This window comes from Vulpes lagopus, chromosome 16 (assembly GCF_018345385.1).
Source record: "Vulpes lagopus strain Blue_001 chromosome 16, ASM1834538v1, whole genome shotgun sequence".
Classification (NCBI taxonomy): Eukaryota; Metazoa; Chordata; class Mammalia; order Carnivora; family Canidae; genus Vulpes; species Vulpes lagopus.
In genome coordinates, this window is record NC_054839.1 from 9,495,286 (window position 1) to 9,509,016 (window position 13,731).

The 13,731-nt window shown below is 36.6% G+C and overlaps 1 non-coding gene across 1 annotated transcript; it reads right to left on the bottom strand.

Moving 5' to 3' along the window:
- Positions 1-473: 473 nt before the first annotated feature.
- LOC121477232 lies at positions 474-604 on the bottom strand. Its single transcript, XR_005984156.1, has one exon.
- Between the last annotated feature and the right edge of the window lie 13,127 nt (positions 605-13,731).

The window sequence follows — 13,731 nt, forward strand, 5'->3', positions numbered from 1 at the left end:
TTGAAAACTTTTCTAAAATGATATTTTATCAGCTGATGGAAGTAGGAGCTTCAACAGAGAATACTTCCTACTGGCAACTGTGCGGAGCCCAAGGGCCTGATTAGACACAGCTAACCTAGAAGGGGGGCTTGCATTGCCGTCTGTGTACTATCGAGAGTCAGCTCTGACCTCCTTGCCCTGATGCTTGTGGTGTTCCTTCTTCCCCAGCACACACTCCTGGCTCTTCCTCACCATCTCGTGCCTCAAAATCCTGTAGGGGGACTCTGTTTAAGTGAGTCGACTTGTTAGGTGTGGGCAGGCAGAGCCCAAGCTACTTTTGAGGTGACTCGGGCCAGGCCAGGATTAGCTCATGAGAGCCTGGCACTATCCAAGGAGAGCTAGAGGTCCCATGCCAGTGGTACAACATCAGTCAGAGTAGGCTGTGGAGTCGGCAAGCCTGGTATAGACACCACGTAGGGGCTCCCAGCAACTACAGGTGTCTGAGGCAGGAAAACAAGGCTGCCAGCTCATGGCAGCCCCAACAATGATCCTCAAGGGCTGATTTTGGTCACCAGCTCTGGTTGAGGAGAAAAGGGACCCCTCATGGTCTCCTGGGAGAGAGGCCCTGGCTGCATTTTTTTTCTTAATCAAGATTTCCCTCTGAATATAAATTGAGTTTAGTGTATAGCCTGAATGAATATAAGCTGGATTTAAATCTAGAAATGTGTCTCATGTGAGATGGAGTGGCTTTCTCCCTGATGGGGGAGCCTCCAGGAGAGAGGTAGAGAAACATTGAGTTGGGTTCGGAGCCCTGGCTATTGAAGGTAAAGCCACTGCTCGTAGGACTATTAATTACCTCTGTTGTCTCTTGAGCCTTCTGGAAAGATTGGTTTCACTTTATGGTGAAGGCTTAGATTTTGATTAGTTAAGGGAATGAACAGTAGGCAGGAAGAGCTCCTCAACCAAGGCTGAGGGCAAAGTTAGGGAAAGTTGGTCATGAGAAGTAAGCTGACTCTTACCTTTGTTATGTTTTCTAAATTTTCTGCAATGGGTATACAGTGCCTTTACAGTCAGGAAAATAGTCACATAAATATGTGAAAAGTGCATAGATCCACAGACCAATAGTGAGTTGCATGGTGAGCATTTCAGGTCATAGAGAATCCCACAGGGAAACAATTTTGGATGAGTGTCTGCTACTTTTCTCCTTTTTCTAATTCAAATGTAAGAACTAGATATACAAGCATTTTTTGTTCTCGAAAAATAAAGTCAAACTTGCACTTTGCATTAACAATGCCCACTGATGTCAATTTTGAGAGTGTGATGGACAATGAAAAAATAAATTCAATATAGATGCAGTGGTAACTTCAATGAGAAATTACGTTATTTATTCCACATCCTACTCGTGTATCAATAATGTGAAAAGCTGTTGAATTTTCTTTAAAAGATACTTGTGTTTGTTTCTAAGTCTCTAAGTGAATTGCTATTTTGAACTAATTTTACAACACTTTGACTTCATAGTCTTCATAGTCTTCCTTTTCTTAAAGTCAGAAATTAATTGTGTCATTGAATTTGAACATTAATATTATAGGAGACAGCAGAGCATTATGCAAACCTAAAGATCATTTAAATGTAACTCTTGAGTTGGCAGGAGACTTACTATTAATTATTTAGAGGCTTTTGAGTTCTTGTATGGAAATCTTAGTCATTGTTCAAAATGTATCATGTATTGTTATTCTTTCAATTACTCATTATTTATCAAACTCATTTTGGGTTTCTGCTATGTGCCATATATCCCTTGGTAAACAAGAATTGGGGCTTGTCTTCAGAGAGGGTACAGTCCAGTAAAGGAGATAAGATGCATATGAGAAAGTATTATACACATTAGACAGTGAGAAGTCCAGCAAGAGTTAAGATAGATTATGTGGTGGTAGTATAATGAGTGTGGTGGGGAAAGAGATAGTGAAGTTCTTCTCAGGAGAGGGAAGAATATGAAAAAGGCAGGAAGAGTGAGATATGACGTGAGAACATTGAGTAGAGGTACAGATTACATAGAAGAAGTGCTATAGCCTCTGACGGCCTTGGTTTATGTAAAGTGAATGATAATGATAGGTTTGTGGGCTTTATGGTTCGTGTTCCAAAATAACCTTACATCTGTTACAGGTGACAGGTGGGTTTCTGTGTGACAAGGTAGACATATACTGTACTCATATGACATGTACCAACTCACTTGGTTGGGGAGTGGGATCTCTGTGTTCCATTCATGAACTATTTCAATCTCTCTCAGTGATTGATGAAGTAGGGCCCCCCTTTTTTTGTTATCTTCACCCCTGTGATGATCAGTTTTACATGTCAACTTGGCTAGGCTACCTTCTCAGTTACTCGATCAAACATTAACTAAGGTGTTGCTATGAAGGTATTTTGTAGATGTAAAGTCCACAATGCAGTTGGTTTTAAGTAAAAATGATTGTCCTAGATAATCTGGGTGGGCTTGATTCGATCCATTGGAATGTCCTAAAATCAGAACTGAGGCTTCTCTGAGAGAGAAGAAATCCTGCCTGCAGACTGGAGCTTCAGCCAGTGCCCTTCCTGACAACCAGTCCCATGGATTTCAGACTTCCTTAGCTAGTTCCCATAGGCACAGAAGCCAATTCACTTCAACAAATCTCTTAATATTTATCTCCTACTGGTTCTGCTTCACTGGTTGAACTCTGATATGATGCCCAACACAAAGATTCTTACACTCCCTTTTCTAATTATGCTCCTTGGTTTCCTTTACTGAAAATTTCTTTCCTAGTGGTGTAAGAGATGTCAAATTCTCCAACTTTTCTTTTCCCAGGATTTATTTATTTTATAATGTGAACTCCTAAACTCATGATTTGATTTTTAACGAAGTCAATTTTACAACTATACTTTTTATTCTTTACTTCCTAGCAATTGTTTCTAGTATGTTCCTTCTCTATTTCATATCCATCAGTTTCTGTTTTACCTCTAGGAATGAAGTTCTACAGTGGTAGGGGTCTTTGGCTGGTTTATTTATGTTTGCCAAGCACCAAGAACAGTGTCTGGTGCAAAGGAAATATTCATTATATGTTTACTGAATGAATGAATGATATTTCTTTGTGAATATCCATCTTTATATTTATATGCTGCTCGTACAACGATAACATCATTACATAAGACTTTTGTTTCTGTCTTCACTGTGAGGTTTGTTGGTGGGAGGCAGCTATATTGGGTAAGCAAATCTGCTTTGAAGATCCAAACTCTCCATTGGGTTTGTAATCCCAAGATCTAGGCTTGGGGTCAGGTATAAGCTAGCTAGATACTGGCTATAGATCTGAGTGATTCTCTCTAATTTAGCCTAAATACAGGTAATTTAACCTCTATTCATTGAATAACTGTATTTGTTTCTCAATCAGTTCCAAACTCAGAGATAATTCAAGAGGTATATTCATTATATCCTTCTAATTCTGCAACATACATTTATGGAACAAATCCATTTTTGGTCTTTTCTAGGAATAAAGTGCTTTTTTTGAGGGGAGAACCTATTGCTTGTCTGACTTGAAAATTTTTGTTCTATGGGGGAGGGCGGGGTTTATGGGGAGAGGCAAATGCAGTTTATTGTAATATATGGGACTAGATTCATCTATGGAAAAAAAAAAAAAGAAAAAGAAAATTTTTGTTCTAGTGGGAGCTGCCAATCATATAATCTTCAGTCCAGTCCTCAAAGATGAGTGCATGACCCAAGTCAGAGTTATTCACAGGGATTTTTTTTAAAACTGGAACCAAAGAAAGTAAGCCTGCTCTTCTCTTGTGTCCTTCTGATATGTTTTATATTTTCCCTCTTTTTCATAAAAGTTTAAGATAGTGATAGGCCATTTTTCTGCAAAATTAGTTATGAATTTTAAAAAGGCATCTGAAGGCAATTCTAGAGCAAACTGACTAAGTATACCATTGGTTGTGTGGTGCCACCAATTGAAATGAGAAATTCTTGGTTCAAAAAGGCCTCAGTGCAGATTCTTATAGAATTTTCTTTAATAATGCCAAAAATGTAAGAGTAGGAAAGGGAATCATAGGGTGAGCTAGGATGAGGATTTCTAGCTAAATTTAACTCTCTTAGTGGTTCAGATAGTAGGCAGTAAGATGTCATTCAGTCTGGATTGTTGAAAAAGAATTCAAATGGTAGAATTATACCAGCCACTGCTTTCTGTGTAATAAACATATCAACTTTCTCAGGTAAACAATCCTTGCTTACTGTCCTTAGAAGCCTCCCTAGGATTTCCCAATCTGGTGCTACATTGGGCATCCCCTGAAAGTCTCTCCTTGAAATTCTCAACTGAATCTGATGCCCACTCTGCTTTTCTTTAATATCAAATTCTCCAAGCCATAAACCCTGCCAGGTACAATAATATCCAAGTTCTTTTACCAGACATAATAGTACTTAGTCTCTTTAGTAGTTTAAATCTTTTGAATCATTCTCCAATAATAAAATAGGAATGTATTTTCATTTGGGAAAACATAAAGATTTATAGTCTTTTGAAATACTGGGCTTGTCTTATTTTCACTCAATACAATATTTATCACTTTTGGTCATTAGAACATAATGTTCATCTCAAAGAAAGTCAATACTTTTATATGCCTGTGAACATGAAGTGCTGTTAGATTCTAAAACTGATTCAAGCAGACAATAGAGTGACTAAGCAATGGGATTTTTGCCTCTGAAAATCTCCCACTTGTAGAACTTTGTGATTTATGAGCCAAGCTGAAAAGGTTTATTAATGTCTCTGGTAATCAGATAATTATAACAAAGTGTACCTTAGAACCTGGCAGAGGGATGTTTGAAGTCAAGTGTGGTAAAAATCAAGGGAAACAAAACAAAACGTTGAAACCTTTCAGACATACGTAGTCAAATCCATTTTTTCCAGAACGAGATGTATAAAACTATCCCTCTCCTCTGGCCTAGTCTCTACTATCCTGTCTGTTCTTTTGACAGTGGCATATGTTTTGTCAAATGCATTGTCAAGGTAGCATCATTCTTCCTTTCTTGAATGTCTGTTGACTGCCAGGCATCTTCAGGTATCTGCTGAATACAAACGTGAGCAAAGCAATTTCTTCTGATGGGGAGCTTCTTCTGATGTGATGTCCTGAGGGAGGCAGGCATGTATCAAGTGTATATGGCAGTGTGTCTTCTTCCATCTTGAGGAAAGAGCCAGCTGTGGTGTCTCACACTGTTGAGGGATCTGGGCCTGGTGGCGATACTGGGGGTAGACCAATAGAAAGCCTAAGGCTGAGTGAAAATGGCTGCAATCAGAGATTGGGAGCAGATTTCAGGAAGGGAGGTGAAATGAGAAGCTAAGAACTGGCCAATGCTGGCATATGACATCAGGAAAAAGATAGGAATCTATACGTAAGGCCATAGTTAGGATTCAGATACAGAGGTTGGTTTTTTTTTTAAATTCATTTAAATTGGTTTCCTTTTTTTCTTTTTACTTTTAAATTGAAATGCACATAGAAGAAAGTATGCAAATCATAAAATATACTTCAGTGAGGTCCAAGACCCATGTAACCTTGCACAAAGGCCAGACAATAGAATATTACCAGCACTACAGAAGGACCCCCTCCCCCACCTTGTAACCCGCTTGGGTCTTTACTATCTTCTGCCCACTGTTCCCATATTTGACTGGTTTTGAAATGCATGTAATGGAAACATACAGCATGTATGCTTTATGTCTGGCTTCTTTTGCTCCTCATTATGATTTTAGTACCTATCCTATTGTGTTTAGCAGGATTTCATTCTTTTTTGTTGATACAAAATTTTCCATCATATGAATTTACAGAGATTTTATATACTTTCTTCTGTAGATAGATATTTGGATTTTTTTCCAGTTTGGGGTCTAATAAAAATGCTACTGTAAAAAACATTTTGTACATTTCTTTACTATATCTGCTTATATTCCTTTTGGCTGAGTCACAACGGTGTGCTTAGGACAACTTTAGTAGATTTTGTCAGTTTTCCAAAGTGCTTATATCAATTATACTCCCTCCACTAGTTGTGTTTGTCACTCCTATTGTTCCACAGCCTTGTCAACACCTGTGATTGTCAGACCTTGTATTTTTAGCCTAGTGTGTGTACTGTGCTATGTCATTATGGTTTTAAATTGCTTTTCCATACTTATGAATGAAGTTGAACATCTTTTCATATGTTTATTGATAGGATATCTTATTTGATGATATGATTTTTCTATTGGATTTTTTTCTATTGGATTTTTTTCCCTATTAATTTAAAGGCATTCTTGGCAGATTCTTCATATGAAACCTTTATTAGTCTTGTATACCATATATCTGTTCCCCCTATATTCCTCAAATTTGTACTGTCTTGGTGTCTTTTGATAAACATTTTGTTTATTTTAATGAGCCCAATTTATCAGTCTTTTCCATATTGGTTAGTATTTCCCGTGTCCCTTAAAAATAGAACTACCCTATGATCTAGCAATTATACTACTAGGTATTTACCTAAAAGATACATATGGGACATGAACATATGGGAGGGCAGGAAAGAGAAAGGGAAACAAACCATAAGAGACTTAAGGATACTGAACAAATGGAAGTGAATGGAGGGAGGTGGGTGGGGGTATGGGCTAGGTGGGTGATGGGTATTCAGGAGGCACTTGTCCTGCTGAGCACTGGGCATTCCTGAAACCAATATTACACTGTATGTTAACTAACTAGAATTTAGATAAAATTTGAAGAATAAAATATTTTCTGTGTTCCACTTACGGAAAGCTTTCGTATCCCAAGATCTTGAAGTTTTATTGTTTTGCTTTTCACATGTAGACCTAAATTCAGCTAGAATTTACATTTATGTATAGTTCGAGGTTGGGGACAAATTTAATTTTTTTTCTCATGTTGATATCCTATTGACTCAATCATTTATTGACCAAACAGTCTCCTCCAAAAGAAAAAAAAAGTGGTTATATTTTCCTACCACCCTGGCATGCTGTATGTACTAAAATCAAGACTCCATTCATGTGTGGAGGAATTGCTGGACTTTTTCTGCCCCACTGCTATGTTTATCTACACTGATGTCAGTACCACTGCCTTAATAACTGAAGTTTTATAGTATGTTTTCACATGTAGCTAGGTAGACTCTCCTACTTTTTCCTTACTCTTTAAGATTGCTTTAACTATTCTTGGCCCTTTGCATTTCTGTGAAAATACTAGAATTTAGTGATCACTTTATGTTAAAAAAAAAACAACAACCCTCTCAGTGCTTGGTTTAGGGTTGCATTGAATCTGCACAACAATTTAGGTAGAATTAACATCTTTAGTATTGTTCTTTGGTTCATAACATGGCATATCCCCCCATTTGTTTAGGTCTTTAATTTCTCTCAAAAGTGTTTTTTTTTTTTTTTAAAGATTTATTTATTTATTCATGATAGACATAGAGAGAGAGAGAGGCAGAGACACAGGCAGAGGGAGAAGCAGGCTCCATGCCGGGAGCCCGATGTGGGACTCGATCCCGGGACTCCAGGATCTTGCCCTGGGCCAAAGGCAGACACCAAACCGCTGAGCCACCCAGGGATTCCCGAGCCACCCAGGGATTCCCTCAAAAGTGTTTTATGACTTTCTGGTTTGAAGTTTTAAACACATTTTGTTAGTTTTATTCCTAAATTATTTTTTTCTTGAAATTTTTATTCTTATATTTATTTCTTGAACTCATTCGTAAAAGTACCTTAAGTATGTGTAGTTTTGTGAATTTTCACAAATCAAATACAACTGTTTAGCCAGCACTCAGATCAAGGAAAAGAGTATTTCCAGCACCTTAGATGCCCACACTGTGACCTCTTCCCATGAGTGGGCCCCAAGAGAGAAACACTGTCCTGATTTTTAACCCCATACATTAATTTTACCTTCTAAAAAATTGATATATATAGAATCCTACAAGATAAATTCTTTTGCTCAATATTATGTTCAAGAGTCATCGATATTATTGCAAGTAGTTGGAATCCGTTTATTCACATTGCTGAACAGTATTCCACAGCATGAATATAGAATTTTTTTTATTCATTCTTCTATGATTAGCATTTGGATAGATTTCGAATTTTCAGCTCTCATGAATAGGGCTGCTATCAACTCTTGTACATGTCTTTTGGTGATCATACGGGTACATTTTATCTTGAGTAATGTCTAGATTACTAGACATTGTATGTATGTTATTTGTGTGTATTTTAAAATGTGTATTTTGGATATGAATCCTTTGTTGGACATATGCATTACAAATATTTTCTTCTGCTATATGAATAGCCTTTCACTCTGTTAATTGTGTCTTTTGATAAATAGAAGTTCTTTATTTTCATACAGTCAAAAAATTTCTTTAAAGTTTTCCCTCTAGGTTAGTGCTTTTTGTGCCCTATTTAAGAAATCGTTACTTACACTGAGGTCATAAGGATATTCTCTGATGTTTTACTTCAAATTTTATTGTTTGACCTTTATATTGGATCACAGATCCATGTAGAGATAGACCAAATTAATTTTTTTCTTATATATGTCCAATTAACCCAGTACTATTTATTGAAGCAATCATCTTTTTCTCTCTACATTGCAAGATTACCTATGTCATCAAGCAATTTCTTTTTCTGGACTCTGTGTAGTTTCATAAGTGAGTTCATCTGTTGTTGCACCAATTCCATACTTTCTGTATCTTCATAATAGGTCTTAATTTGTAGTGGTACAAATTGTCCAGCTTTGTTCTTTAAAATTGTCTATACATGGCACATTGTATTCCTATACAAATTTTGGAATCAAATAATCAGTTTCTTTCTTTTTTTAAAAAAATATTTTATTTATTTGTTTATGAGAGACACAGAGAGAAAGGCAGAGGCATAGGCATAGGGAGAAGCAGTCTCCCTGTGGGGTAGCCTGATGCAGGACTTGATCCCAGGATCCTGGGATCATGACCTGAGCCAAAGGCCTCTAGAGTCTCAACTCCTGGTCCATCCAGGTGCCCCATAATCAATTAAAAAAAATCCTATTGGGTTTTAATTGAATCTATTGTATTGGTTATCTAATTTGCTCCTGAACAAGATACCCCAAACTTAGTGGTTTAAAACAACACTTATTGCCTCACAGTTTCTGTGGGTCAGAAATTTGGGCCTGGCTCAGCTGGGGAAGAATCTACTTTTAACCTTGCTCATGATTGTTGGTTATGTGGGCTGCTCCAACATGGCAGATTGCTTCATCAAAGCATACAAGCTGAGAAGGCAATAGAGAGAAAATAACAGCAAGACAGAAATCACTGTTTTTTAACCTTAACAGAAGTGACATCCCATCAGTTTTCCAAATGACATTTTTATTTTACTATGGTAAAAAACACATAGCATAAAATTACCATATATACAAGGGTGTACTTCAGCAGTATTTAGTAGGTTCACATTGTTGTGTTGTTACACATCTCTAGAACTTTTTCATCTTGCAACACTGAAACTCTATACCTGTTAAACACCAATGCTCCAAACTCTTAGTAAGCACTCTTCTACTTTCTCTTTTTATAATTTTGACTGTTTTAGACATTTCATATGAGTAGAATCATACATTTGTCCTTTTGTGACAGGCATACATCATTTTTATCGTATTATATTTATTAGACACAAGTCACTAGGCTAAGGTCTCCATCAAAGGGAGGGTATCAAACAAAAGTGGAAATAGCAGGAGATGGGAATTATTGGGATGATTGTTGTTGAGTTTAAGCATTTTTATATATTCTGAGTTCTAGACCATTATCAAATATACAATTTATAAATATTTTATCCCATTATGTGCAATCTCTGTTCGCTTTTTTTAATATTAATTAATTAATTTATTTATGATAGTCACAGAGAGAGAGAGAGAGAGAGAGAGAGAGAGAGAGAGGCAGAGACACAGGCAGAGGGAGAAGCAGGCTCCATGCCCCGGGAGCCCGACGTGGGATTCAATTCCGGGTCTCCAGGATTGCGCCCTGGGCCAAAGGCAGGCGCCAAACTGCTGCGCCACCCAGGGATCCTGTTCACTTTCTTTCTACTATTCTTTTATGCACAAAAGTTTTTAATTTTGATGAAGTCCGATTTATCTATTTTTTCTTTTGCTGCTTGTACTTTTGATGTCACATCTAAGAGTCCTTTGCAAATTCAAGGTCATGAAAATTTACTCTATGTTTTTGTGAAGAGTTTTCTGATTTGACCCTCATATTTAGTTCACTGATCCATGTTGACTTTTTTATGTGGTGTGAGTAAGGGTGCAACTTCATCCCTTTGCATGTGGCTATCCTGTTGTCCTAGCACCAATTGTTGAAGAGTCTGTTCTTTCCCCATTGATTAGTGTGGGTGTCTTTTTAAACAATCAATTGGCCAGGGGCACCTGGCTGGTGCAGTCAGTTAAGCATCCAACTCTTGGTTTTGGCTCAGGTTGTAATCTTAGGATGTTGGGATCAAGCCCCTTGTTGGGCTCTGTGCTCAGTGCAGAGTTGGTTTGGAACTCTTTCCCTCTGCTCTCCCCACCCCTCTCTCTAAAATAAGTAAATAAATCTTTTTAAAAAGAAAATCAACCGACCATAAAAGTATGAAGTTATTTCTGGACTCTCAATTTTTTTCCATTGCTGTATGTGCTTATCCTCATGCTGGTATCACACTCTCTTAATTATATAGCTTTGTAATAAGTGCTGAAATTGGGACATGTGGACCTTCCAACTTTGATCTTCTTAAGATTGTTTTGTCTATTGTAAGTCCCCATACTTCCATATAAATATGAAGGTCAGATTTTCCATTTGTGCAAAAAAAAAAAGGCATTGGAATTTTCATAGGTATTGCATTGAATCTGTAGATTGCTTTGAGCGGTATTGATTTCTAAACAATAGAAGTCTTCTAGTCCATAAACATAGGATGTCTTTCCATTTATTTAGGTCTTCTTTAATTTCTTTCAGTAATTTTCAGAGTATAATTCTTCTACCTTCTTGGTTAAATTTATACATGTATAGGTGTTTCATTCCTTTGGGTACTACTGTAAATGCAATTGTTTTCCTTATTTCCTTTTGAATTGTTCATTACTGGTGAACCATTTAGCTTTTGAGTCCTTTGAGAGTTCTGCTCAACATTGAGCCTCTCATATACAACCTCCAGAATTATCAGATGCCTTTAAAGGAGAAATGGTACAAATGCTGGTTTTAGCACTTTGGTTTTTTCTCATCTCCTGGGTATTGATTTCGTAATTATATACTTCTTTGGTAGAAAAATATGTTGTTAAGTAAGCTGTAGGCCTCACAGTGTTTGATTGAGTCAACTAGAGTTCAAAGTACAATGCCAGACAGGGATAATACATGTTGCAGCATAACGGTGAGAAAGAACAGAAACAACTGCCACTAGTCCTGACTTCCCCCTCTCTATGTCTCACTGACAAATTATCAATTGTGCCAATTTTGTTACCTGAATAGAAATGATTAAAACTACTTCATAGTGTGCTTTTGTAGATTAATGGGGAGAAATTGAGTATAGCTCTTTGTAAATGATAACTGTCATTCCTAATTGTAACACTAGAGAAGGAAATTAGTGTGAGGATGCGCTGATAAAATCCTGACTATTAAGGTTATTAGCTCTAACTTGGTATCTATCCATTATTATTTCATGTTTATCTAACCTAAAGAATTTAGCATTTACCAGATCAACCTAACAAGATTTTTTAAATTAAAAATGGTAATGTAAAATTAAAAATATTAAATGTGTTACATTCTAAAATAATTTTTTTCTTTTCTTTTTATTTATTTTTTTTTAAAAGACTTTACCTATTTATTCATGAGCGACACAGACTGAGAGAGAGAGGCAGAGACACAGGTTGAGGGAGAAGCAGGCCTCATGCAGGGAGCCCGATGCGGGACTTAATCCTGGAGTCCAGAATCATGCCCTGTGCCAAAGGCAGGCACTAAACCACTGAGCCACCCAGGGATCCCCTAAAATAATTTTTTTCTAAATGAAAAATTTTCCATTTGAACAAAGATGAATATAAACAAGTCTTAGTTTAAATGTACACTAGAATTAGTGTCAAATCAGGAAAATCCATCAAAAAATGCTCTATAAACAGCAACAAATGTTAGAAAAGAGGAAATGGAAAAACTTAAGTTATATGTGAGTTTTAAAAACATCCTGCAGATATGTTATCCATGATTTATTAGAAGTTAAGAAATACTGTATGTTGGCAAATTGAACACCAATAAAAAATAAATTTATTATTAAAAAAAAGAAGTTAAGAAATAAATAGGCAAAATGAAGCCAATTAGATACAGGCATATCTTTAAAAAACTTTAAAGTATTAAACTACATTCATAAAATCCAAAATTCAAAAAGTGGTTTTATTTGTATTCTGCTTCTGTGAATTTTTCCTGTCCTTAACTTTTGCCAGCTGTTATGGAAAAGTTTGTCACTTATCATATAAGTAAATAGAGGGTAGATGGATTTGCTTATATCCATCACTACTGATGAAAATGACTTTTACCCTGTGCTAATAGTGAGTTATTATTCCTATTTTCTCATATGAAGGATAACACTTCACTTTTTTTTCATTAGTTCAGCTACCAACCTTTTGAATAACCATTGATATGATCGAGTGACCTACTGACAAGTTGAGCCAACAAAATAATGAGAGCATATGTCAGCCCCTGAATCATTTTGTTTGAAAATCTGATATTAATTTTTGAAAAGAAAACTAAGAAAGTCTTTAAAAATCTTTCTTTGTGAGATTTATTATTGAAGTTTTAAAAATATTTTAAGATGTTAAGGCAACAATTCCCACATTTATTTGAGATTTTGGCTACTATTACTAGGAAATAAAATGGTCAAACAAGTTTCAGAAACTTGGGGAATTCAACCAATATAATCTGATTTCTTTACTTCAGGACACACTGCAAAATCTGTAATGTGATAATTATCGCGAATTTCTAAGAAAGTGAGTTTGAGTGAGGATTTATCAAGTAACAGTTCCCAGAATCACAGAGTATATGTCTCAGACTCTTTTCTTTGGAACATTCTGGAGGACAGAAATTTAAAGTAGTGATCATTCACCAACGGATTTACTTCAAAAAATTTATCCTTAGGCTCTGAAAAAATGTTATTTAGATATTTAAATGTGATTTGCTTTTACCTTAAGATACAGTTGTTTCTTGAAAACTTACACCTCAGGATCGGTATAAGAAGAAGTCTGGCATCAACAGGTGATGAAATGATGTCTTAGTCCCTTTGGGCTGCTATGACAAAATTCCACAGACCAGGTGGCTTAAACAAAAGGAGTTTATTTCTTAGAGTTTTGGGCTGGGAAGTCCAAGATCAAAGTGCTGGCAGATTCCTTTCCTGGTGAGAGCCCTCTTTCCGGGTTGCAGATGGCTGCTTTTTTGCTGTGTCCTCATGTGGTGGAGAGCTCTCTCTGTCTTTTATGTTTCTTCTTCTGAGGGCACTAAATCTCATCATGAGGGCTTCACTCACATGCATCCTAAGGACCCCACCCTCCAAGTGGGATCACATTGAGGTTGAGGGCTTCCACACAAAATTTTAAAATAAATTTACTTATATGTTATTTTCAGAGATTGTCCTTCAAATCTCTGACAGGACAAAGTCTGAAAAGTAAAAACAGAAAAAGATGTATTAGGCAAATACTAGTTAAAAACAAATCAAGTGGGACCTGAGTGTCTCAGTCAGTTGAGTGTCTGCCTTGGGCTGGGATCAAGCCCTGAATTGGGCT